Source organism: Canis lupus, chromosome 18, assembly GCF_011100685.1.
Source record: "Canis lupus familiaris isolate Mischka breed German Shepherd chromosome 18, alternate assembly UU_Cfam_GSD_1.0, whole genome shotgun sequence".
Lineage (NCBI taxonomy): Eukaryota > Metazoa > Chordata > Mammalia > Carnivora > Canidae > Canis > Canis lupus.
The window spans coordinates 39,549,008-39,575,581 of NC_049239.1; the positions used below are offsets into that span (position 1 = coordinate 39,549,008).

The window sequence follows — 26,574 nt, forward strand, 5'->3', positions numbered from 1 at the left end:
ACACAAATGAACACAATGAATGATCTCTTTTATTCATACCTTAATTTAATGAATAAAAATTTATTGATATTAATATGTTTAATTGGGAAAAATTAAAAACATAAAACCATGAACAAACAAAACCTTTTAAAAGGGTTATGATAATATATATATTTTTTTTTCCAGGAGAAGAGAAAGATGAGTAGTGATTTATAAACTGTCCTCAAACTGTTTTGGAACTCAGAATGGGTTATTTTTTTTTTTTTTTTTGAGGGGCGTGGTTTTTGTGTCTAACAGTTGCCTTTTATTTATTTAGTCCTTTATTTTTAAAAAAAATTTATTTACTTGAGACAGAAGAGAGAGAGGGAGAGAAAGTGAGCACAAGTGGGGGGAGGGGCAGAGAGAGAGAGAGAGAGAGAGAGAGAGAGAGAAACAGGATCCCTGTGGAGCAGGGAACCCAATGCAGGACTCCATTCCAGAACCCAGGGATTGTGACCTGAGATAAACTCAGATGCTTAACTGATTGAATCACCCAGGCATTTCTAATAGTTGCCTTTTAAACCATCAATATTGTTTTAGGTGTTGTTTGATCTTTGGATTATGCTTTGGGGAGCCACGTTGTCTAGATGGATCTGTGTTATTATCCTTAGGGGTACAGTTTACACAGAATTTTCTACATAATCAGCAGTTTAGTATGTGCGAAGGGCTCATTCATTAAAGAGGATGAACATAGGAAAATACAGTTCACTTAGATTAACTTAAAGGATGACTTTCCTGTGATCTCTGGTGGCATTAGTGTGTGTCTGCTGCTGTGTGTGGGTCCTGGTCTGTGTCTGTGTAACATGTGTACGTGTGTGTGTAAGTACAAGGTTACATTGGTTTACCAGCTTGCCGAGCAGACTGGAGAGTCAGTGCAAGTGCTGGGAAGAGCTGTCTCTTAGCTTAATGACTAATGGGTTTGAAACAAGGACAGTGGACACAGTGACCTGAGTATAAGAAAAAGAGCAGGATTGTTCAGATACATGAAAGGAGAGACATTTGCAGTATGAACAAAATACAGGAAACAAACATTTTCATTTTGAAATTGCCTATATGCGCATATCTGAGTATATGTGTGTTTTACACACACACATACGAATATGTATATTTGTGTATCCACATAGATGTACTAAAGAAAATTTACAGCAGACTTTTACCCCCAGAGACCAATACTCCTTTAGATAATGAATGATTGTCTTACAGCTCTCAACCATTAGTGGGATTTTCTTTTTCTTTGAGAAAATTTTAGGAAAAACAAGCTTTGTGTCACTTTCTCTTTTTAAATCTAGAGCCTCTTGTTCTAAATAGTGGTGACATATCTGGATGTTTTTCAATTGCTGGTGCTACCATTGAGTTTATAACAATAGTATCTAAAATTTATTGAGCATTTACTATGTTCCAGACACAGTGCTAAGGACTTGAAGTGCCTTTAACTCTTTCCCTAATCCCCCAATATCTCATAGGAGGTTGGTGCTACTGTTGTTGCTATTTTACAAAGAGACAGAAACCAAGTCATGGAGAGTTTTGGTAACCTGTGGCAGGGCTGGTCTGCGAGTCCAAGCACGCAGCCTCAGAGCCCTTGCTGCCAAATACAGGACTGTGTGTCCTGACACACAGCTGTGCAGGATGCAAGTGAACCTGAAGGGTGAGTATAAAGTGTTCATCTGAGGTCTGCACCAAATCAGTTCTGTGTTCTCAGTTTCTGCCTATTCCTTGGTGAGTTTCTTTCCTCATTTCTTTTTTTAAAAAAGATTTTATTTATTTATTCATGAGAGACACAGAGAGAGGCAGAGACATAGGCAGATGTTAGAAGCAGGCTCCTTGCAGGGAGCCTGATGCAGGACTCGATCCCAGAACCCTGGGATCACACCCTGAGCTGAAGGTGGACGCTCAACCACTGAGCCACCCAGGCGTCCCTATTTCCTCATTTCTTAAAGCAGAAACATTATCCTTATTATATCCTCCTCATAGTGATATGTAGACCAGTACTTGGTACAAATTATTTCTGAATTACACAGAATCTGAGCAGTTTTAACAAAAAAGTTGCAAAAAATAAAAAGCTCAATTATATAGTTAAAATCCCTCTAAGCTTTAGGTAAAATCATCCCACTGAATGTTTAATCTTACAGAGACCCTGTCCTTTAAAAGACAGTATTACAGGAAGCCAAAATATTAGAGAAAGAAAGAGTGACACCCTTCCTTGGGATTACCTAAGGGGTTCAGAAAGAAGTAACTTGGAGTCCCAGTTCTTTGACACATCAACTGTGGGACTTCCAGAAAGTAATTTATTCCTCCTAGACTATAACTTCACCAAATTTAAGAAGGGTTGTTGTTAGGATATATTCACATCTTTCATTCAGTAGCTATTTATGGAGTCCCTACTACATGTCTGATTCTATGCAGGTGGGTTCTTGAGGGCCCAAGGATAAGAAAAATACAGATATTCACTGCTCTTATGGAACTTACTTTTGCAAAGAACATAGATCCAGACATCTAACAGTTACAAGCAGCCACTGGAAAAAATTTTTATGTGTTCATTGCCTGACATGAAGTAGGTACTTAGAGACGTGGAATTAGTTTGGTACAGGACCAAAAATTTCATTCCTTTCTTACATAGAGGTCTAAGGAGGATGACATTGCTTTGAAATATGCAGAATCTACTCATTCATGCTATTGCAGGCTCACCCAGGCATGACAGGCTGGGTCTCACTGAAAATGATCAGTTCTTGGATATATCTGGAAAGAGTCAACTGGCTCTTGTCCCCGTCCCTCCACATGCTCCTGTGAAGTCCTGAGACTTCACTCACTTTTTTGTTTCTCTCCTGGCTAGGCTCTTTTGGGGCAAGCTCTCCAATGAACAGTGACTTAAGGTACAATTTTACAATGTCAAAGTCCAAGTTCATGGCTCTGAAGACATCCTGTAAATTAGAGAGAATTGCTAGAGGCTTAGGAAGCACACACTTACCTACAGAATAATCCCCTCCAGGACCTCATCCTGTACCCATCTTGGGAATCAGTAGACTCTGTTACAGAGGATTTTTTCTAACTCCAGGAGGGTATTTCAAGTTAAATAATCAAAACTACCCTTGGAAATCCTCTATGAAAGCCTCATGCTGGAGATCCACCTACTTAATGCACTGCTTCATGAGGCAAGCCCAACACTGCCAGGACATTCCTGAACATTGAAAGAGATCACTCTTTATCTTATTAAGCATCAGAAGAAGCAGTTGGCTTGAATTAATGAGCCATGATGACTCTTTAAAGCCCAACATCGGGTTTGGTGGACGTTGCTCACACTATCTGAGGCATGCAGTAAGCATGGCTAATCATGAAAATCCCATTTCCCATCAAATCTCCCTCTTGGTTCTTGGCCAAAGCCAAGAGGAATGAGTCCTTGGGACTAAATTATTTCTATAAAAGGACAGGTAAAGTTGATAATGGCAGCGTAGGACAAATGAACAAGAGAGCGTGGGAGCACAGCCCTGAGGTCTGGGCTGTCTAAAGTAGCATGCTCTTGGCACAGTTTGGCACAGAAGGGGTCGCATCACATTTTCTAAAAAAAAAAAAAAATGCTTGGACAATCTCTACAAGGGCTTGTGACAGCCAGGCATAGAATAGAGGTGACCAACTGTGTTTTTTTCCCATCGTGTTAAACAGCACCCTATAGAGGCTATGAGAAGCAGTGGTGGTTCCTATATCCTGCTTATATTTGGAAGTAAGAGATGTTCTCTTACATCCCAGGGATTTAAACAGTTTTTGGGGAAGGAGGATTCTCCAAGAGGTAGATGCTAGTCTTTCTGCTATTGTGGCTTTGGGGACACATAGGGTCTCTAGATTCAATGATGTAAAAAGGGCTTTGTATTTTCTAGAACCAGTCCGGGCTCTACTGTCCATTCCGCTTCTGTACACTTACTCTGACTCCCTTGGGAAATGCTACACTATATGATCTCAAAGGTATTTTTTAACTGTCACATTCTACAAGTCTAAAACTTAATTCCCCCAACCAGGAAGAGAGCCATTCAGTGATTAAGGTGATTAAAGTATTTTGGGATTATCCAGTGAAAAATCATCCTACTTGTTTTACAGGAGCAGATTAGGATGGAAAACATTCTAATGGATCAAGGTAAGTGTGTAGGAGAAAGGTAAGCCATTGAAATTTTACTTTACTTTAAGCAGTCATGCAGAGTCCTAGAACAATGAGCCAACAATAATGTTTTTCTGAGCTCATTGTTTTTTTTCTGATTCCCAGAAAGATTTGCAGGCAATACTGTGATAACAGAACCTGAAGACCTACAAATCTTTCCAGAATAGTAGGCATTGTCCTGCTATGTAGACTCTTTTCATTGTTCTGTTGAGTAGTACAACAAAGGAGTTTAGGCAGTCTTAGGGTATTTAAAAGAATTTCCTAATAGAAGCTGTATATTGTGTAAGTCATGAAGTTCTCTATTTGAAAGACCTGTAAAAATAGGCTATGTTATTAACACTCTTGAGCAAGTATAATCCTGCTAAAGGAAGGAGAGAGGGTAAAAGGATGGGGAGAGGGGATAGTGCCAACATCTGTTGCATGTATCCTATGTGCAAGGCACTCTATGGGACAATTCATAGTCAACACCTCAGTTCTGTGAGGTTCCCTTGTTTCTGTCGTAAACATAAAGATACCAAATCTCTCAGAGGAGAGAAACATCTCCAAAATGCCACAATAAATAGGTAAATAATAGAGCCAGGATTTGAACTAGAAGCTTTGTGACTTTAAAGCCATGAAGCTGTAATAGTTTATTCTAGCCTTAACATGTAGAATTCTTTTTCTGAAAGGCCTCTCAAGAGATAAATGATGCCAGATTGTTTAGGGATGATGCTAAAATCAGTATGTATCTGCTGGGCAGATATCATCTCTCCACATTAGGTTTTAATCCCCTGAATCACTGCCTCTGGCTCCAACCTACCTCTCCAGACTTACCAGTCACCATTACCCTTCATGAACCATCTTGTCCACCAGACCTCTCCCCATTCAATAAATACTCCATGTCTCTGTTGTTCTGAAGCTTTGCACATCTGTTTCTTTGCCTTGACTGCCTTCCTCCATTTTCTCTCTATAAAAATGCCTCACCCTTCCATATTCAGATCAAATATTGCCTCTCCTCTCACTAGGAAAGTTATTTATGATCTCTGGGCTCCCACAGCTCATATTACTTTTCAAATTACATTGTAACGAAACTGTGAACTTATTTCTTCTCTCATGGTCTTTGTGTTTTTCTTTCTTTTCATTGAAGTATACTTGACATATAAAATTAGTTATAGGTGTACAACAGAATGATTTGATATTTGTATGCATTGCAAGATGATCACCATAATAAGTCTAGTTAACATCTGTCACCTTAGTTACCAAAATTTTTTTCTTGTGATGATAACTTTTAAGATTTAATCTCTTAGAAATTTTCAAATGTAAAATATGGTGTTGTTGACTATAGTCACCATGCTATATATTACATCCCCATGATTTATTTATTGTAACTGGAAGCTTGTACTTTTGAACCCTTTCACCCTTTTCTCCAACCCCATACTTCCTGTCTCTGGTAACTGCCAATCTGGTTTTTTGTTTTTTTTTTTTTTTTGTATCTATGAGTTTGATTATTTGTTTTCTTTTTTAGATTCCACATATAAATGAAATCATAAGGTATTTGTCTTTCTCTGATGTATTTCATTTAGTATAATGTCTTCAAGGTCCATCCATGTTGTTGTAAATGGAAAGATTTCATTCTTTTTTAATGGCTGAGTAGTATATCACATTTTCTTTATTCATTCATCTGTCATTGGAGACTTAAGTTGTTCCTATGTCTTGGCAATTGTATGTAATACTGTTATGAGCTTAAGGGAGCAGATATCTTTTTGAATTAGTGTTTTCATTTTCTTCAGATAAATACAGTGGAATTGCTAGATCATGTAATAGTCCTATTTTTAATTTTTTTGAGGAGCCTTTATACTATTTTCCAGAGTGGCTGCACAAATTACATTCCTACCAATAAAGTACAAGTGTTCCCTTTTCTTCACATCTTCACCAACACTTGTTATTTCTTGTCTTTTGACAATAACCATTCTAACAGGAGTGAGGTGATCTTTCATTGTGGTTTTAATTTGTATTTCCCTGATGATTCAGGTCTTATGTTCATCTTTAATCCATTTTTAATTTTTGTGTATGGTGCAAGATGGTGGTTCAGTTTCATTCATTTGCATGTGACTGTCCAGTTTATCCCAACACCATTTTATTGAAGAGACTATCCTTTCCCCAAAATTCTTGGATTCTTTGTCATAATTAATTGTCCATATACATGTGAGTTTATTGCCAGGTTCTCTATTCTGTTTCATTATCAATATGTTTTTTTTTTTTTTTTTTGCCAATACCATACAGTTTTTATTACTATAGCTTTGTAGTATGTATTGAAATCAGGGAGCTGAGCTCCAGCCCCAGTTCTCTCTCTCTCTCTCTCTCTCTCTCTCTCTCTCTCCACTCTTCCTCCAGCTTTGTTATTTCTCAAGATTGCTTTGGCTATTTGGGGTCTTTTCTGGTTCCATAGAAAATTTAGGATTCTATTTCTATAAAAAATATCATTGGAATTCTGATAGAGATTGCATTGAACCTGTAGATTGCACTGGGTAGTACAGACATTTTAACAATATTAATTCTTCCAACCCATGAGGACATAATATCCTTCCATTTATTTGTATCTTCTTCAATTTATTTCATTAATGTCTTGTAGTTTCCTGTGTGTGGATATTTCACCTTTTGGGGTAAATGTATTCCTAAGTATTTTAGAGTTTTTGATGACTAAGACCATGTACTATTGATACCTACTGTTTCACTCTGCCTGGAATATGGCATGTGATCAATGGATGCTTGATAAATCAGGGCGAGGATGAATGAAAAGATTAATATAAAATTTTTCTAACAAGGAGAAAGTTGGGAGCATTCAATAGAGTTGAGCTCAGAGGATACAGGTCTTAAGAACTACCATCTTTTTCTTACCCAGCATTTCCCCTTTTCATCTGTAGCCTTTTGACTCCTTTCTCAACCACAATCCCTACTCCTTAATCCATTCATAAATTTGTACCAATACTCATCCAAGAGCTATTTCCAAAACAGTAGCAACAAAGGAAAGATATGACTATTACTTTGCTTTCACAAATAGCTTAGAAATCCTACTAACTTTTTGCTATTATTTGATGGGGGATGGAGAAATGTGCTTTACTGTAAAAGCAGTATGATCTTTACAGGAAGAGAAGAGTATGGAAAATCAGAAGGCCTGAGACAAAGTCTTGCCTTTACAAACTTAAGTACTGTTGAGAGGTTGTGCCCTGCACAAAGGCACCCAGCCAAGAGCGAATGTATGGGCTGAAATCCAGTAAGAATTCTGTTTGCCAAATCTTGTGCTGCAATCAGCCAAGAAGTGTTCCATCCTAATTCACATTAAGGTACAGTGCACAGGACAGCAGCAGAGTAAGCTGCTTTATATTGGGCAAATTACTTAATTTCTCTAGCCTCAGTTTTTTTCCCTAAATGTGTATAATATGCTGCCTATTCTGTCCAAAGGGTTAATTAATTTCTTTACTCATTCTAAAACCTTATTGAGGATCTAGCTTAGTGGCTAAGACCTTAGGCTTTGGAAATCAGACCAAATAAATAAATCATTAAGTGGCCGCATTTAAAAAATATTATATTTTGTTTAACTGAGGTTAAATGCTGAAATTTCCCAAAATTCAGGAAAGAAAACACCAATAGAGAATGAATGTGTGTGTGTGTGTGTGTGTGTGTGTTTGTATACACAGTCACAAAACAAGATAATAAGAACATGAACTTTGATTTACTCACCTAGAAAACCTCACCAGAATAGTCAACATCCAACCACATACTCAATTCCCAAATCTTTGGGTCATTTCTCTTATGCTTACCCTTCTCAGGTCTCATGTGCTCCAAGCCTAGAACAAGTGGCTAGAACAAGTCTCTTCATATTTTAGGTAAAGCATGAGATCTGAATAGGTCAGTTTGTAAGGAGAATTTGGTCTTTGCCCTTATCCCGGGAGACATCCTTTTTGGAATGGAGGAGATTCACTTGAAGTCACCCAGATTCCCTTTCACCCAAAGGAATAAGCAGATGGTAATTTTTTTCCACTGCAATTCATTCTACTGTTTGAGAACTTTCATAATTTGAAAGCTTTCCCTATACCAAGATTTTTTTCTCTGATACTTTCTGCTGAGCTCCAGCCCCAGTTCTCTCTTTTTCTACTCTTCCTTCCAAATCTGCTCACCCTCCCGGCTTCCTTATCCTGTAATGGATATAGCCACCTAGTTCCCTATGCTGCATATCCACAAGTCAGCCAGGCTGCTTCTTCCTGATTATTCCCAGTCAATCCACATATTATTCCACATATTATAGATTATGTCTCTTACACATCCTTGGCACCCACCTCCTCTTTTCCATTTCTAGAGTCAATGCCTTGTTTAGGTCTTCAACATTTTCTCTGGTCTTCCTCCTTCATTTTGGCTTAGTCTTCTTCAGTTTAGCTTTCTTCACTTTCTCCTTATGGAGAAATGGCCTCTCTTCACCTATTAGCACCTCAGCACCACTTTCTTTCTACCTCTCCACCTGTTTTTCTACTTGAACCATTATTCCAGTGAGAACCAGATTATTTAAGAAATTCTGACAACCCAGAGAAGATGCAACTATTGCTGATTATTGCTTTCCTTTCATCAATGGCTTAGAATCTGGTTGGTTTTGTTGTGACGGTTGGAGGTGGACAGGGATGCTGTGCTAAGGCAGTGTCACTATGTGTAATGGAAGAAGAGAAAGAAGGGGGAAGACATAGCTCAGCACTCAAGACCCTTTCTCTTCCTCTCCTTTGTCTTTTCTCTTTCGCTACCTCTCCTCTCCAACCCCTCCTCCTCATGCCATGAAAGTCACTGATGCTAATGGAGCCCATACACTGTGCCAGTATTGTGCTAAGCGAAGAAAGAGGCTAAGCTGAGATGCCCATTCTGGCTAGGTGTTTAGTCCTGATGTGAATCCTGTTATCACTCTACCTCTGTGAAAATCTTGCCTCCTCCTGCCCCATCTTCCCCTCCGTTGACTCCATAGAACTCTTTTGGAGCTGCACACAATGCTCCTGTCATCTACGTGGTAGTCCTCCAAATAGCTGAAATGGACTTCTGTATTTCCTCTAATTTTTTGTCATCCCTTCCCTGTCATATTGGCCTTTTATCCACACAAGAAAGAACTAGAGTTTTTCAGTGTCCTTCTTAGAGTGTGGCTGTCCAGAGATAAGGAGGATACTTAACTTTTTTGTTGTTGTTGTCCTGGACATGCTGCTCATGTGCATGCATCACAAGATTGCATTTGTTCCTTTTCTACTTTTGCCTTACATAAAACTTGTGGCCAAATAGTGTTTCATGTCTTGCCTTCAAATGCTTTGTTAGCCTCATTTCAAAAATTGTAAAATAGCCCATCATATGAACATATTATTAACTATATAATCAATCCTTCTTAGACTTACAGGTGACTTTTCCCCAGTGAACTTTTCTCAGGTAAGAAGACTAGACCTAGAGTGTAATTTTAGCACCGCATCATTAGTTTTTTTTTTTTAAGGATTTATTTATATCCATTTTTTTTGGAAGGGGGAGGGTAGACGGAGAGGAAGAGAGAGTCCTAAGAGACTCCCTGTTGAATGTGGAGCCCAACTTGGGGCTTGATTCCATGATCTTGAGATCACAACCTGAGCCAAAACCAAGAGTCCAGTGCTCAACCAACTGCACCGCCCAGGTGCCACACTGTGTCATTAGTTTTAAATCAGATAGTTTGCAAACAGTAAGATACACATATGTACAATAACAGGAGCTGATGTACCCATTTTGTTTCATGGACTTATTTGTCTGGTCTTTTCTTTGGAGAAAATTACAGCCCATCTCAGAAGAACTAAGTAATAATAAAACACAAGCACTGCCATTTTTTCAGTATTTAATTTGTGCCAATCCACCTTAGGCACTGTAGACTTTCACAAGGTGAAGATGAAAGTATTATTACCTTTACTTTCTAGATAAGGGAGCTGATGCTCCAAGAACTTCAACAGCTCCTCAAGACATTGTTAGTAAGTAGTAGAGCTCAGATACAAGCCAAGCCTGTGATGTTCCCAAACCTGTACTTTTAATCTTAGGCTAGACTCTTAACAAGGGTTTTAGAATGGCTGACTACATGAATGAATGAGTGAATGATCCTACAAGAAAGGCTATCATTATTCACCCTTTATGAGGAGAATGGAAGCTTGGAGAAGAGTTTCCATATAAATAAAAGTATCCCTCTCTGGACGCCTTTGGGTCCAGGGCCAGCACACAGAGACTAAACTTTCTTGGTCCAGAGTTGCCTTTCAGGGCACACCCTGCAAACACCTCTGAAGTTGTAGAGTAAGCATCTGGCTGTATGTTCTGCCCTCTTTCACTAGAGAGCATCGTGCTTCTCCACCATAGGCCCCCTCTGATCCCAATCAGATGACACCAAATAGAATCAGAATTTCTAAACTGGTGGTGAACAGGAAATAATCACCCCATCCCTGAAGTTAAGGATGCTAGTGAGATTGATAATAGGTACAATTTAGTGAAATTTTATTAAGTGTCTGGCATTGTGCTAAACACTTCACAAGCATTCATCCCATTTACCATAAACCAGTCAGATGAGTAAGGTCATTCTCATTTTACAAATCATGAAGTAGAGGCTAGGAGCAATTTCAGTAACTTTCCCACCTTTACATAACCAGTTCCAAAGTTCAGGCTCCTTGAATTCTGAGCAGCAATGGAATATTTATTGCATTTCTCAGAATTCTTCTGGAGCCTCCCATCCTTCTCAAGCCATCTTCATTTGGAAGAATCTTTTCTCTGAACATTTTTAGATTTGTTTATCTAAAGTCTAAGGTACATGGCTTACCATGCTCAGGATTTTCATTCTTAATATATGAATTCTAAGGTGGCATGGGTATTCCCCCTAAAGTTCTGATGGTTTCTATCTTATTCCTCAATCCCTCCTTGTTGGCTAGAGTTGGATGCAGAATCATGGTCTTTTCCTAACTTTTGGGAGATCATATCATCAGCAAATTTCAGATTTATCAGCTCAGCTATTCAGGCTGAGTGAGTTTGTCAGTTATTTCCAAGGTTATGGAAGGCCCACATTTTTGCCAACACATCATCTGAGCTGATCCTATGATTTGGATTAAAAAAGCATCATGCATAATTGTAGGTTTTCATTATTGTTATTAACATTTTGATACCTATTAGATGAATCGTTGTCTGTCTTTTATACACCCCACTTATAGGAGTTTGAGAAATTTCTACTTGGTCACAGACATTTTTTCCCCAGATTTTACTCACCCATTTTTAACTTTCTTCTTAAAAGACAGTGACAGATGGTAGCCACACTTGTGGGTGAGCATAACATAATATATAGAGTTGTTGAATCACTATGTTGTACACCTGAAACTAACTAATGTAACACTGTGTCAACTATTCTCAAAAAAAAAAAAGCAAAATAGACAATGTCTCTATTTCAAAACAGAACAAAGCAAAATCCAAGATACACAACAGCATCCATGGTCAACATCTGAGCTCATCTCAAAGCAGGAGGCACCTCTTCCCATTTCCTTGATGCTTATCCCCTTAGATATGGCTGACTCTTCCCTAAAGGCTCCTATTCTCCGCATGCTTGTCTTCAAGTTTCATTGTCACTGCATCCCTGAAATTTCTGAATTGACCAATCATAAAATGACTCTTTTCCTTCCTTCTTTTTCACTGTAGTATGATGCCTGCCCAGAAAACTTCTTTTTTAGCCTAGTTACCTCTTCACACACTTGACAGCAAACATATCCCCAGCTTCTCAATTCTCTGTCTGTCTTGAATCTTTTCTGCCTGATAGAGGCAGGATCACTTTTTTTCCCTGGGAGGTGACACTAACTTTCTCTCCTCCCTTCTCCTTTCTCTGCTGGCAGGTGTCTTAGCAGCATCCCCCTTCAGCATTAAACGTCTCTTAGGAAAGAGCCTGGGCCAATCACAGTAGCTCCAAAAGTTGTGGCCTGCCCCAGGGTGGGGGTGGGGGGGTGGGGGCAAGGCCCAGGACACAGGGTTGTCCTACACTGCTACCCCGTGGGGTTGGGTTCATGAGCTCTCTAGTGTGCCTGTAGATGGAGACATTTAGGTTTGTTAATTCCACATGGGAGCAAAAGCTTTCAAAATCTCCAGGATGACACAAATGCTTGGTGGACTTGGGAAGTATTTGTGACAGCTGTTATTTCTCTCTAGGGTTTTCAAACCTTTTTTTTTTTTTTAAGATTTTATTTATTTATTCATGAGAGACATACAGAGAGACCCAGAAACACAGGCAGAGGGAGAAGCAGGCTCCCCATAGGGAGCCTGATGCAGGACTTGATCCCAGGACCCTGGGATCACACCCTGAGCTGAAGGCAGGTGCTGAACTGCTGAGCTACCCAGGCTTCCCATAAAACTTCTTTTTTAAACAACCATTTTTGAAAGAATGGTTTAAGTTTACCAAAAAAGCCAATGAGCAGAAAACTAGTTTTTCTCTTTTTCTCCTTGAAAGCTGTCCAAATATGTTGTACTCCTAAAGCGAACAGCAGCTGATGTTTGCCAGAACGCATGATGGTTTACCTTGCCACGTGCTATATCTGATTTAATCCTCATATCAATCTTTTGAGGGAGGTACTATTAGTGTTCTATTTTCCAGGTAAGAAAACATGAGCTGAAGACCTCAGGGAACATGCCAGAAGCACTTTGGTGACAAGTAAATTGGTGTAGGAATCCAGACTTTCTGATTCCAGATTCCTGACTTTTTGCCCTGCGTTCTCCAAACCTAAGGTCTAGACATATATGATAATAACTTGACTCAGTGGTTTAGAAATGAGGCATAAGGAGAGCTTCTGGTGTAGTGTACTGGCAATGGTGAGGGGGAAGGGTCTTCATTTCAAGAGAAGAAGCAGCATGAAATAATAGAAAACACCCATTCTCATATTTGGAGATCAGTCCTAAGTAAATCACCAGCCCAAGATTTATATACTAAGGGTTTTTTTCCTAGTACTATTATAATTTTTAAAATTCAGGCATGGTCTAATGTCCAACAATAAGGAAGAAGGCTGATGAACTATGTATATGTTGAATATTCTATAGAATATATCTTTTTTTAAAGATTATTTATTTATTTATTTATTTATTTGTTTGTTTATTTATTTATTTATGAGAGAGAGAGGCAGAGACACAGGCAGAGAGAGAAGCAGGCCCCATGCTGGGAGCCCGTCGTGGGACTCGATCCCGGGTCTCCAGGATCATGCCCTGGGCCAAAGGCAGGCGCCAAACCTCTGAGCCACCCAGGGATCCCCTCTATAGAATATATCTATAAGTATCTACAGAAATTTTAAAAAGAAGTTTTAGTGGAATTTTTAATTGCATGGGCTCATGTATACAATATAATGAAAAAATCAGTCAATAAAATTCTGTTACTGAATAGTACGTAATTGGAAGGAAAACTGTTAAAACATTGCTATTGGTTTGGATTATGGTGTTATTGAAACATTTTCCCATCTTTATTTTTTTATTTTTATTTAATTTATTTTTTTTCTCATCTTTATTTTTAATAGTGTTTCCCAGATTTTCTGCAAATAAATACATGTTACTTTTATAATTTAGAAAAAGCAGAGTTTTTTAAAAATAAGGATCCAAGAAAAAATGTATAAAGCATGAATTTTGGAGCTAGATGAATCTGTAATCATATTTCTGCTTACCATTTATTAGCTGTAGGGCATCATGCAAATCACCTTACTTCTCTGGGTTTTAGTTTTCCCATCTATAAAATGAAAAAAGGCACTATTCTCAGGATTACATTGAATTAACATAGAGACTGTGGTGTTTACAGAACCCACCAATAGTTTCCATGATTTCTACATGGAAGTTTCATAAATCCAACATATATACACTTGGTATTTGTAGGTTATACACATACATTTGGGCTACCTGCAGAATTTTCAGTATAATGGAGGTTTGAGGACAACAATCTGGCTGGAAATTTGTTGGGGGCAGGTAAACTGCCTGCCTAAGGGTGTAGGTTGGTCCTTTATGTAAGCTTGAGATAAAGTCATTTTGTTGTACTACGCAATGCAAGCACACTGGTGGGAAGTGTGGGTTTGTGTTGGGGGAGATAATCAAAGACTTTCAAACCATCCCTCCATTGGTGTTGCATTGGAAACACTTGGCGCATAGCAGGACCTCTGTAATCGTTAGTTTCTTGTCTGTACTTGCTTGGATATTGAGTCTAGCTACTCGTTCCTTTAAAGCTTCTGTACTTGTTTGTTTTGGAGGCAGGGAGGCTGCTTATAACACCGGAAATAAGAACCCTTGGATCCAGAAATATCTAAGCTGAGTATTCTTGCACAAGATTCTTATGATCTCTGTGTGTAGGTTTTCTTATTCTACAAAGTGGGATGAATGAAATCCATACTTAGAATTTGTAAAGATTAAATTATATTATATATTGGAAGAAGCTAGTTTAGTGTCTAACACCTAGACCTGCTCAATAAACGTAGCAATTGCTATTACTGTCATTGCACCAGTTTTATCTTTGCTTTTGAAGCAAAAGCCTGTGTCTGGGCCTCACTTCATATTATTTATGTTTTTTTTTAAATATTTAATTTATTTATTCACGAGAGACACAAAGGAGAGGCAGAGACACAGGCAGAGGGAGAAGCAGGCTCTTTGCAGAGCTTGATGTGGGACTCAATCCCAGGACCCCAAGATCATGACCTGAGCCAAAGGCAGATGTTCAACCACTGAGGCCCCCCCCTCCCGGCCATTTTAGTGTTGTCATTAAAATGACCACCGTTATTAAGGCCAGGAGAAGAGACCACGGGTATCTGACTATGGAAGGTGAGGCATTCCGGATTCTACTTCTTTCCATCCCCAAAACAAAGGACCCTACATCTGAGACTTTCCAGGGAAGGATTTCTGTCCTATTTTCTCTTAGGACGGACTGGCATTCAGTGGGCTCCATTTTTGTTTTACTCAATTCTGCAGAAGAAAGAGAGAAGAAAAGAGAGAGCTGGAGAGAAGGAAAGTGACAGAAGAAATGATAAATGTGAATGAAATGAGACCAAACCCTGGAGGAAGCAGATAAGAAAGAAAGGAGTGGTATGGAGTAGAGAAAGGAAGTACTTCTGACAGTCCCCGATTCCTGCAAGCCTTGCCCCTTCACTGGGACTGTTGCCTTATTTGTAACATGAGATGTTAAAATTGATGGCCACTCGCAACCCTTCAAGTTTAACTGTGTACAAAAAGAGAGAGAAACTGTTCTTACTTCATTTATAGGAAAGTGTAACGAGTGGTTTCTGAGTAGTTTGTGTGTCAACAGTGCTAAGATTGTTGCTGGCCCTCTCTAGAAGGACAGGGGACAGTTTAGAATGATTTCTCATACTGGTCTTGTCACATAGGGAGAGCACAGGAGCCTTTGCTAAGTGGGGGCCAGAACCTTTCTATTATTTTTAAAGATATTATTTATTTATTTGAGAGAGAGAGAGAGAGAGAGAGAGAGAGAAGCATGAGCAGAAAGATGGAGAAGCAGACGCTCTGCTGAGCAGGGAACCTGATGTGGGGCTTGATTCCAGGACCCTGAGACCGTGACCTGAGCCAAGCAGATGCTTAACCTTAACCCACTGAGCTGCCCAGGTGCCCCAGAACCTTTTCAAATAAGGTAATAGAACATGGCTTGGTTCCTGCTTTATGTACAAGATGTTTGGAAGGCTGAGAAAGTATTGGTAATGGAGGTTTTTCTTGCAAAAGCTTCGGTACACTTGGTTTCCATCACACACTCCTTTTCAGAATGGATGCAAGTCGATCAGAATATGTGCGTATGTGGCTGTGTGTCAAATCTTTCCCAGACTTGGAGAGGCTTGTTCCAGCCTTATAGAGAGCGATCCCTCCTCAGGGATTGTCTCCGTAATCATGTTCTAATTTCTTTGGGGGGAAAATGAAATAAATGCCTTCCTCAGAGGTAATGCTCAAGATTGTTCTGATTACAAAAAGGTGTGTGTTCCCCAAGATTTCCTTAAAGGATATGATTCTTTTTGAAAAGCTAGCATCTTTTACCAGGGGAAGGTGAATCATTCAGGTATTTACAGATCCATCCACTGAGCCTATATCGAGGAGACTCTGTGGGCTGGCATTGCCTCCTGGCTTCTCTGGCATCTTTAAAAACAGTATGAGTCTTCTTGACATCATTACTCCATATGAGATCAGAGTAGGGGTTATTATGACTTGAATGTATACTTTCAATCACTTGGGGGACTCAAGGCATGTCCTGGGTCAGGCAGGTTAAACCAGTACAAAACCTTCTGAATCCAGGTGCCCCCACCTCTCAGCCTGGAACTGTCAGATGCTTATGGAAGTTCTTCCTGCCATCAAGGACTTTCTTGCCTTCACATAACGCATTGAAGATTTACAGACAATTTAATTATTTTCTTGTTGCCATGCTAGATAACCTGGAAATAAGGAATGAACACAGCTTCCTTTTGTCCATATGGAGAGCTGCTAAAAATAAAACAACTGAACAAAATGCACTTCTCCTCCCCTCAACCCCCAAGCATTTAGTTTCTTTGCAGAGTCAGACTTCTAGGTTTCAAAATCCAAGACTAATGTTTCTAGCCCTGTGAACCTGGACAAATGCCTTCACTTTCCTCACTTTCCCCACTTGTAAAATAGGTATAATGCTAATAATACTGAAAACCTTACAGATTTTCTTTTGTGAAGATTAAATGTGCTAATTCATGTAAAATGCTGAAGACAAAGCCTGGCATGTATTAAGTACTCTATATAAACAGTAGCCTCTTGGATTCTCTTATCTTTGAGTCAGCATGTTATTCAATCACGGCAAATATTTGATGAGTACTTGCGATTACTGGATATGCTGTCTTTACAAGAATTTTTTTCTCTCTTTTTAAAAGATTTTATTTATTTATTCATGGAAGACATATAAAGAGAAGCTGACACAAGGGGCGAGAGAAGCAGGCTCCCTGTGGGGATCCCAATGCAAGACTTGATCCCAGGACCTCAGGATCATGCCCTTAGCCAAAGGCAGATGCTCAACTGCTGAACCCAGGCAGCCTGAATTCTGTTCTCTTAAAGAAAGTGGGAAAATAGTTAAATAGGCAGAGAAAGAGACAAAGATGTATCAGTGCAGCAACTGAAGTAGTGACACAGAATATCAAAGTATAAATTACAGACTGAAGAAGCAGGCTGAGGGTTCCTCCTTACACTGTCACCAACATGGGTCTTAGAACCACCTTCTACCACTGGAATCTCTTCTCCAGGCTCCTTATCTCCTTTTAAGTCAATCAGTGAACATTCTTCAGCTCTGCAATGTCATAAACTAACACAAAAGGGCCACCTTATGCACAATCCTATGGTGTAGTGTCCTCAAAACAAAAGCATGGTCTTTTAGGTGAAAAATGAAAAACGCTTTTTAAAGAAATTCTACAACAGGCGCTAGTGCCACTTGTTGGTCCTGAGGATTCAAACTCTTTAAGGGAGAAAGAAACATTTGTTTGAAAACACCACAGAAAGCGAGAAAGCTCCAGTCTTAGCAGAACTAATCATGCCTCTTTTTTGCTGTTTTCTTCTTAAAAGTAGAGCACTTCTATTGACGTTTTTTATTGTCTTCAAACCTCAATTTCTATCCTTGCTACATTGGGTGTAATGATACCCAGTCTGCCTTTTTAAAAAAGTGTTATGAGGTTCAAAAGTGATAGTGAAGATGGAATGAGGTTTTTAATGCAGAAGATTGTGATTACAAGATTTTCTAATTTTCCATAAGATCTATTTCAACTGGATCCATCGTGGCACAGAGAAAAATGAAACCATTTTTATTAACCATAATATCATGCAGCCTGTTGGACTGACTGTGGGAGATTCAATTCTTCTGATGACTTGCTATGATTGGTTGCTATCTAGCTACCTATCTGTTTATAAAGTGCTTTGAGCTCCTGGAGGAACTCACATTATATGAGTGCATGTGAGTGTATCTGTTATGATCACCTGCAATCTCACTTTCCACAGGGGTTCATTTGGTGTGGGGAACGCCCTGGCTCTGTGAATGGAGTGACTGTAGGAAATGCACACCGATTTTCCCAGGACAACTGTTCTGAAGCTCTTTATCATTTCAACAGGTTGTTTGAAAAACATCCTAATTAGCTTCTGGTGTTTTGGCTTTGAAGAATCTCATTGTCTCAAAGCTGATATTTTAGTCACAGACACTCCCAGGACCCAACTGGTCTCCTGTTAGTTGGAGTTTGGCTGGCACTGGTCCTGCCAAGGACTGGATTCCGGTGCAGCAGCATGGCCTTCCCTTCTCACAGATTTCCTTGTGGTCTCAGCTGCTGCGAATCTCATGGGGAGAAAGGAGAAAGGAGACAGGAGATGGTTCCTGAGATGGGAAACATGAACATCCATGAACGCGTGTTCCATCAGTCAAGGAAGGGACAGGGAAGGCTGTATCTGGGGATTAAATTCTAAAGTCTGGGGTGAGGGAGCAGGACTTCCTGTTTGGTTAGTCACCCTATTTGTAGGGTTCAGCCTAGTAGTATGTCCTCACCACATATTTTGTAAACATATGAATAAATGCATGAATCTCCAACCAGGAGAACGGACTGAGTTTCAGGTTGCCAGGGCAGTTAGCTGGCCTCTTAGCCACATCATTTATAGAGAAGAATGCATGACTGAAGAGACATTCATTAAGCATCTGCGTGTATCTGTATAGTTACCTCCCTCATTTTACTTACTTACTACCTGGGGTGGGGAGGAAGGGAAGTGCTATTAACTCTATTTCTCAGGCAGGAGAAAGTATGTCTTTTTAGGTGAAGACAACACTAGCATTGTGTTTCATCAAGATCTTGATGATGCTTCCCCTAAGTCCATGTGTGTAAGTTTGTGTGTGTGTGTGTGTGAGCCACAGGGAAAAGGAAGATTTGACCTGCCAGAGCAAATTGCTCTGCAGGCAAAATCTAGACATGTGTCTTCGTATGGGGACATAGGAATCCACTACAGTGATTTATATGATATGTGAGTAGAGGAGCCTCTGGAGGTGCTTTGAAAATATATATTAAAATAATTTTATGGGTTATTTTGAATTCAAGCATTTCCCCCCTTACATTCAGTACCACTATTATATGTCTTGAACATAGCGTTAGGAACTTACTAATGGAGATACAAACTGTGCATCACATCAGAATAATTCCTATAAAGGAATTAAAGTGGCAAAATTAAACATTCTGACAAAATGGAACATGGATGGCTATGTGAAAGAGTTATGTAAACTTCAAAAATAATGTGGATGATCACAGTGGGATTTTATTGATCAGTGATCATTGCATCCTTTGTTTTTTTTAAAGATATTTTTTGGGGAGAGAGAGAGAGAGAGAGAGAGAGAGAGCATGTATAGGGAGGAGGAGCAAAAGGAGAGGGAGAAGTAGATTCCCTGCTGAGTGGGGAGCCCAACACATGGGGCTCAATCCCAGGGCACTGGGATCATGACCTGAGCCACTCAGGTGCCCTGCACTCCTTTGTTTTAAAGAGAGATGAAATATTTTTATTTTAAGAGAGTTTTTGAAGTCCATAGTTGACAGCCATTTAAGAACAAAGTCATTTGGTTCAAATCCTCCTTCAAATTTGTATTTTTAAAAATCTGAAACCTACATAAAAGTTGCAAGAATAGAAAAATAATAAATACTCATATACCTATCATCTTGATTCACCAACTGTCAGAATTTTACTACATTTGCTTCATCTCTTTCATGCATGTGTAAGGACTCTATCTATTGATCCACCTATCTTTATTTATTTATATGAATACATACTCATGGATTATTTTTATATTAATGGACTTTAATCCATCTTAACTATTATTCATTTTACAAATATTACCAGTTATGGTTAAATAAAGCTGACTTCTTATCTTTTGGATATATAGTCCTATCAACTTTGGATGGGAATCTTTACCTCCTGGCACACAATGATATGCTAGTCTCATTTTTCCTGCCCCAACCCTGGAAGCAGATACTGAGTTCATGTTAAAAGACATTGTATTCAGAAACTAAGATCTTGAAGTGATCAGGAAATCTTCTGAGAATTTGAATGTGCTTATCTATCCAGAGAATTTTTCGTGTTCCCAACATGTCCTGGGAAGATCACAGTATGCTGAACAAGAAATAAAGCTACTTTCAGTCAGTAAATGACTGTAAATGCATGGTCAGTTCAGAAAAATAGGACCAATTTATAGAATGGAATCCTTCTCCCTCCTTTATTACAGTATTTTATTTGGGATTTTGTATGTAGTAAAGGAGAAAAATCAAATGTCAGAGTTGGGATTTCATTTTGCTTTTAAGAGAAAGTTGATTATCAAAGAAGGCATGTGACTCCTCCTAAGTTACACAGCAAGTATGTGAAGAATGGAGATACTGGTCACCTTTCTTAAGAGATTGTTATGAGGAGTAAAAAAATGCATTTAGCTTAGTACATGGAACAGTGGAAGGATAAGTAAATATTGACCGCTAAAAATAGTTTTGTATAGTGAATGATCAGCAGTAAAGAGGGTGATTGTTATATATAAAGATGGGGCATCTTCTCTCATTTTATTCCCCTCAGTACCAAGTATTTTTGAGCCTCTTATACCACAAGGAGCAGGGGGTAGCCCTAACGATGCTTCATCTGAGCGATTTTTGCTAACATTTAGGGTCTAGAACTAGATTCAATATGAGTTTTTAAAAATAAAGAATATATTCAGTTAGGCTGGTGGCAAAAGTGAAGTTTTCAGGGTAAAATTTAGAATAAAAAGGTGTGGGAGCAGTTGAGGCATCCAGAAGATGGGAGATTAAGACAGAATAAGGATGTTCCACAGAGTTATTACATAATTCAAGAAACCCAAGTAAAGAACTTGAATTAAATCACAATGCTATATTGTATCCTGCTTTTATTTATTTAATGTATTTTTCCTTAACATTTCCTCTTTGAAAAGTATTCTTTGAAAAGCACAACTTTAAATGGTTAAACAACATTCCACATTATGGAGGTACCATCCTTTATTTAGTGATAACCCTAATAGTGGTTAGGTGATTCTCAAAATTTTCCCATTATTAATAACAGAATAACAAAATCCGTTTAAATAAGTATATATTTGCATTATTTCTATAGGAAAAATGCCTTGAATGGGAAAAACAGGGTCAAAGGGTCTTGACTATTTTTACAGTGATTTATAACTGCAATCAAATTGACTTTGAGAATTTACGCTTATCAATTTCATTAGAAGTTTAATAATTAGAGACACCTGGGTGGCTCAGTGGTTGAACGTCTGCCTTTGGCACAGGTCATGATCCCAGGATCTGAGGATCGAGTCCCTTAAAGGAATCCCCCTGCTTATGTCCCTGCCCCTCTCTCCGTGTCTCTCATGAATAAATAAATAAAATCTTTAAAAAAAGTTTAATAATTACAAAGGCAAAGAAATATCTGAGAACTAAGAGTCTGAATTCATATTGGCATACATCTGCTGCTAGATTATTTTCCAGAATCTGCCATCTTACTAGCAGATTCATTGACTGTTGACTATACTCTTTCCCCAAGTTTTGGGTGGTGCTGAGCTTCTAGTAGATGCTGATGGGATAGTTGTGGATTCATTTCTATTGACACTGCATACAATGCTTGAACCAGAGAAGATTTTTTTTAATAATAAATTTATTTTTTATTGGTGTTCGATTTGCCAACATATGGAATAACACCCAGCAGAGAAGATCTTAAAGAAATAAAGAGGGTTTGTCTCTTTACTGTGTAGGAAGATCTCTCCCAAGCAACACTTCTTATAGTATATTAATCAAAATGATTCAAGAAATACATAATAATTTTAGATAACTGTATAAGAAAGTGTGAGTGTGTTAAATGTCCATGGGGGACACCTTTACTTTCCACTTTCTGACTTATTTTACTGTTTGAAAACTTCACCAGTAGCAAGTGTTACTTTTAACACAGTAATTTAATTAATTAATTTATTTTCTGGCGTAACATTCTTTTTATTTGAGTAGATAAACAATTTGTTTAGATGATATGTTTTCTTATATAATAAATACATTCTAAATATCATAGACATTTTCAATATGTAAAATTAAATGTCAATGGTACATGAAATATATTTTTAAAATTTCAAAGAAATTAATATAAAATCATGTATTTAACAAATTGTTTTTTTAAAATAAATTTTTGTTCTTTTGTAAGAAAGTTATCATTACTAACTTTGTTTTGGAAAGTGTTACTTTCTTAGGCTTCTGTGTACTTAATGTACTTAGACTCTTATGTACTTAAAAAGGATAATTTAAAGAATTGAGTTATTAAGTTAAATATAAAGTTACATAAATTGAGAAAACGTGATAATAACTAAGTTAAATCATGTTGGTATAAAATATGAGAGAATGGGATATATTGAAATAAGTAATGGCAGCCCGGGTGGCTCAGCAGTTTAGTGCTGCCTTCGGCCCAGGGCATGATCCTGGAGACCTGGGATCGAGTCCCACGTCGGGCTCACTGCATGTAGCCTGCTTCTCCCTCTGCCTATGTAACACAGTAATTTAAAAGAACAATAATTACAAAAAGCTAGCAGAGCATGATGTTCTAACCTATCTAAAATCTTTATGTCCTTCAAAGGGAGATCCAATTAAAAGGCATTGAGCAAACAAGTAAATTTAAAAATGCCTTTTGCTACCACTCCCTTTTTAATTCTATATCAGATTTTCTCCAGGACTAAATACTCAAGGTGATAAATATGTTCAGCTAATATTTATGACATCACTAATTGCTATGTGTTATTTTATTTCTTCTTCACAAGACACAGGTAGGTATTTGCATTGCTACCCTACAGATGAGGAAATTGAAGATGTGGGGGGTTAAGCAGGTTATTCTGGATCATACGTTTACCAAGGGACTGAAGTGGACTTTGATCCCCAGTGTATATGAGTCTAAGATACACTGCTAAGTTTATTATAGGTGATTTGCCATGGATAGTGTTAAACATTTGTGGCTAGTGTTTTTGGGTGATGATGTTTGTTAATCATTTTAGTTGGTTGTAAGAGTTCTTATTTTGCTCTTTCTTGTTCTTAGTAATTCCAAGCTGGTAAAGGGAATTCCCCTCAGTAATGATGGAATAGTTTTTTACAAAATTGATTTTTAGTTATTTATTTTTACTTGTTTTATCTAAATTCAATTAGTTAACATACAGCGTATTACTAGTTTCAATAGTAGAGTTCAGTAATTCATCAGTCGCATGTAACACTCAGTGCTCATTACATCATGTGCCCTCCTTAATGCCCAACACCTAGTTGCCTCATCTCCCACTCACTTCCCCTCCAGCCACCCTCAGTTTATTTCCTAGAGTTAAGAGTCTTTTTTGGTTTGTTTGCCTCTCAGATTTCATCTTATTTTATTTTCCCCTCCCTTCTCCTATGATCTTCTGTTTTGTTTCTTAAATTCCACATATGAGTGAAACTATATGATAATTGTCTTTCTCTGACTTATTTTGCTCAGCATAACACCCTCCAGTTTCATCTGTGTCATGGAACTAGATGGAATAGGTTTTTAAGGAAGACTTTATAAAAGCCCATTAGAAGAAATGAATAGACAATGTTAATTAGTTCATTTTTTCAACAAATATTTGCCAAGCTATTTTTACAGGCTAGATGTTGAAGATACCAATAAGAACAAGACAAAACTAAACCTCAAATATCTTGGTTGAATGTGAGAGAGAATCATTATAGAAAGTTATGGAGTCACAGAGAAGAGAGTATCCAAAACTGTCTTTAAGAATTCAGGGAAGAGTTGGTGGAGGTGATCCTAAGCTGAATTTTGAAGACTGAAAAGGCGCCAGAATAGACTTTCTGGAAATGGAGATTCCTGCATGAAAGATTTTTCCTGCAAAGCTAACACTGGGACATGGTCATGGCCTTCTATTTTGTGCCCTAATCTAGTCCATGTTCCAGGGATGGCCCCATGTAGACATGAAAGGCAATAATGCATCCATTCTTTTGCCTTCTGTCCAAACTCTAATAGAAATTCTCTATCAGACCATGAGCTCATTTTCCTTTTTCTATCCATAACTGCAAATTCATTAAAAATGTTTCATTTTGTACCTTCAAGCTACCTTCCTTTGTCTCCTTTCATTCTTGCCAACTTCTTGAAAGAATAGTCTTCAGGTACTGCTTCCATTCCTAAACACCCATTTATTTCTATGTTGGTGGCTAGCACCCCATTATCCACAGAAACTTCTGGGGTTATCATAACTACTTAGCTGCCTAACCTAGGAGTTCCTGCTCAATAGTCACCCTCTTGGATCTCCAAGGAGCATCTGGCCCTGTTAAGCAGCACACTCTACTCTCCTGGCTTCTGAATGCAGGACTCTCATGATGCCTTGCCTTTTCCAATCAATCATTAGTGTCTCCTATCAGGTAAGCATTTCCTGAGGTTATGCCTCCTTCACATTTACCTTCTCTCTTTGTGCAAGAGTACTGACTCTCATTACTTTTCCACAAGAATGTCTCAAGGTCCCCCTGCCTCTACTTCTGGTCTTTTACTGTTGCTTCTAAATTGTATTTGGCAATTTGGTGAAGGCTATGAAACTCTCCTTGGAAAGATATTTTAAACACACAAAACAAAATACACAGTATTACAAAAATCTCAGTTATTTAAAAATATGATCAAGGGTATGAGGATCTGTATGCTTCTGTTCAATAGAACTTTCTGCCTCTTTGACAGTGCTTTATATCTGTGCTGTCCAGTACATGTGGCTGGTGAGGACTGGAAATGTGGCTAGTGCTGAAATGTGGTTACTGAGCCTGAAGTTTTAATTTCATTTAATTAATTAAAATTTAATTGTAAATAGTCATGTGTGACTGAAAGCTTGTGCACCAGATGAGTGCAGATCTAAATATTGATTTCCCCATACCTGCTAGAAAACTCTTAGCAAAGTACATTCAATCTGCCTCAAAAATAATTGAACTCTCTCCTAAAGCAGCCTCTTATCTTGATATCTTCTTTAATATTAATGCATTGTCAGTCACCAGGAATCAAAACTTTTGTCATCTTTTATGCTATCTTGCACTATGCCATTAATAGTGAACATTTATTAAATATTCACTAGATCTCAGGCATTGCTTTAAGTGATTTACATACATTATCAAATTACATACAAAGTGTAATGTAGAAACTGTTGTTTGCTAATTTGCAATAGGTTGGAGAGATTAAGTAATTTACCTGGTGATATATCCATATCATGAATTGGCAGATATAGTTGCTTCCAGGCTCACTAAAAGTACTAATTTTTCATATAAGGTCAGTGGGACTCACTGAGAAATCAGGTTCCTTGCATGGGGCTGCAATTTATTTCAGTGATGCCATTAGTTATCACTTGCTGATCTGAGGCTCCAAGTGGCAGTTACTTATGTGATTAAGAGATACAAACTGGGAGTAGAAATTGCCTTTCAGAAAAGATGATGTTTGCTAACATAATGCTTGATTGAGAAGTCTCTATTTGTTGAGATACAAGGATAAAGTTTTTTTTTTTTTTTTTTTTTTTTTTTTTTTTTTAATAACTGCTACCTTTTCTCTTCTTTGGACCCTCCCTTTCCAGGTGAGCAGTGAGTTCCATTAGTATGATTGCAGTCAGATGCCTTAGCTGTGCAATCATTTTAGTTATTAAGACAGTCTCATTACAGTTATAGCACTTTCCTTTTTAAAATAGCAATCTCATAAATGGATCTCATACACAATGCTGATGGGAATGTAAAATAGTACAGATCCAATGCAAAATAGTTTGGCAGTTTCTTCTAAAGTTAAATATACATTTATTGTATGAACAATGCAGCAGTTATACCCCTAGGTATTTGTCCCAGAGAAATTAGAACTTATGTTCCCACAAAAACCTCAACACAAAAGTTCATGGCAGCTTTATTTATCAGAGCTCCAAATTGGAAATAATCCAGATGTCCTTTAACAAATAAAGGGATAAACAAACTGTGGTATATCCATATAATGGGATACTATTCATCAGTAAGAAGGAATAAATTATTGATACATACAACAATTTTGGATGATGCTCAAAGACATGTTAAGTGAAAAAAAAAGGGCTATAAACTGTATGATTCCACTTAAATAACATTATTGAAATAACAAAATTATAGTGATGGAGAACAGATTGGTGGTTTTCAAAGATAAGTGCTAAGGGAAGAAGGGTGACTATTAAGGTGTAATGCAAGAAAGTTCTGTTGCAATGGAACAATTCTCTATTTCGATTATGGTAAAGTTTATCTGAGTCTGCACATGTAATAAAACAGAGAGTGCGTGTAAATACTGGTGAAATACTCTATACTACAATTCTTGTGACTCTTGTGAGTCTTAAACTATTTTAAGATAAAAAGTTATTGAAAATCAACTTTTTCAGTTTAAAG

General features: G+C 38.0%; 1 long non-coding RNA gene across 1 annotated transcript in view; it reads left to right on the top strand.

Annotated features, from left to right (window-relative positions):
- Positions 1-490: 490 nt before the first annotated feature.
- LOC111090963 overlaps positions 491-26,574 on the top strand; it is a 38,016-nt gene continuing 11,932 nt past the window's right edge. Inside the window, exons 1-3 of the long non-coding RNA XR_005372959.1 lie at positions 491-631; positions 1,482-1,663; positions 4,105-4,141. This is a non-coding gene — a long non-coding RNA (uncharacterized LOC111090963). The remainder of the gene's footprint in view (positions 632-1,481; positions 1,664-4,104; positions 4,142-26,574) is intronic.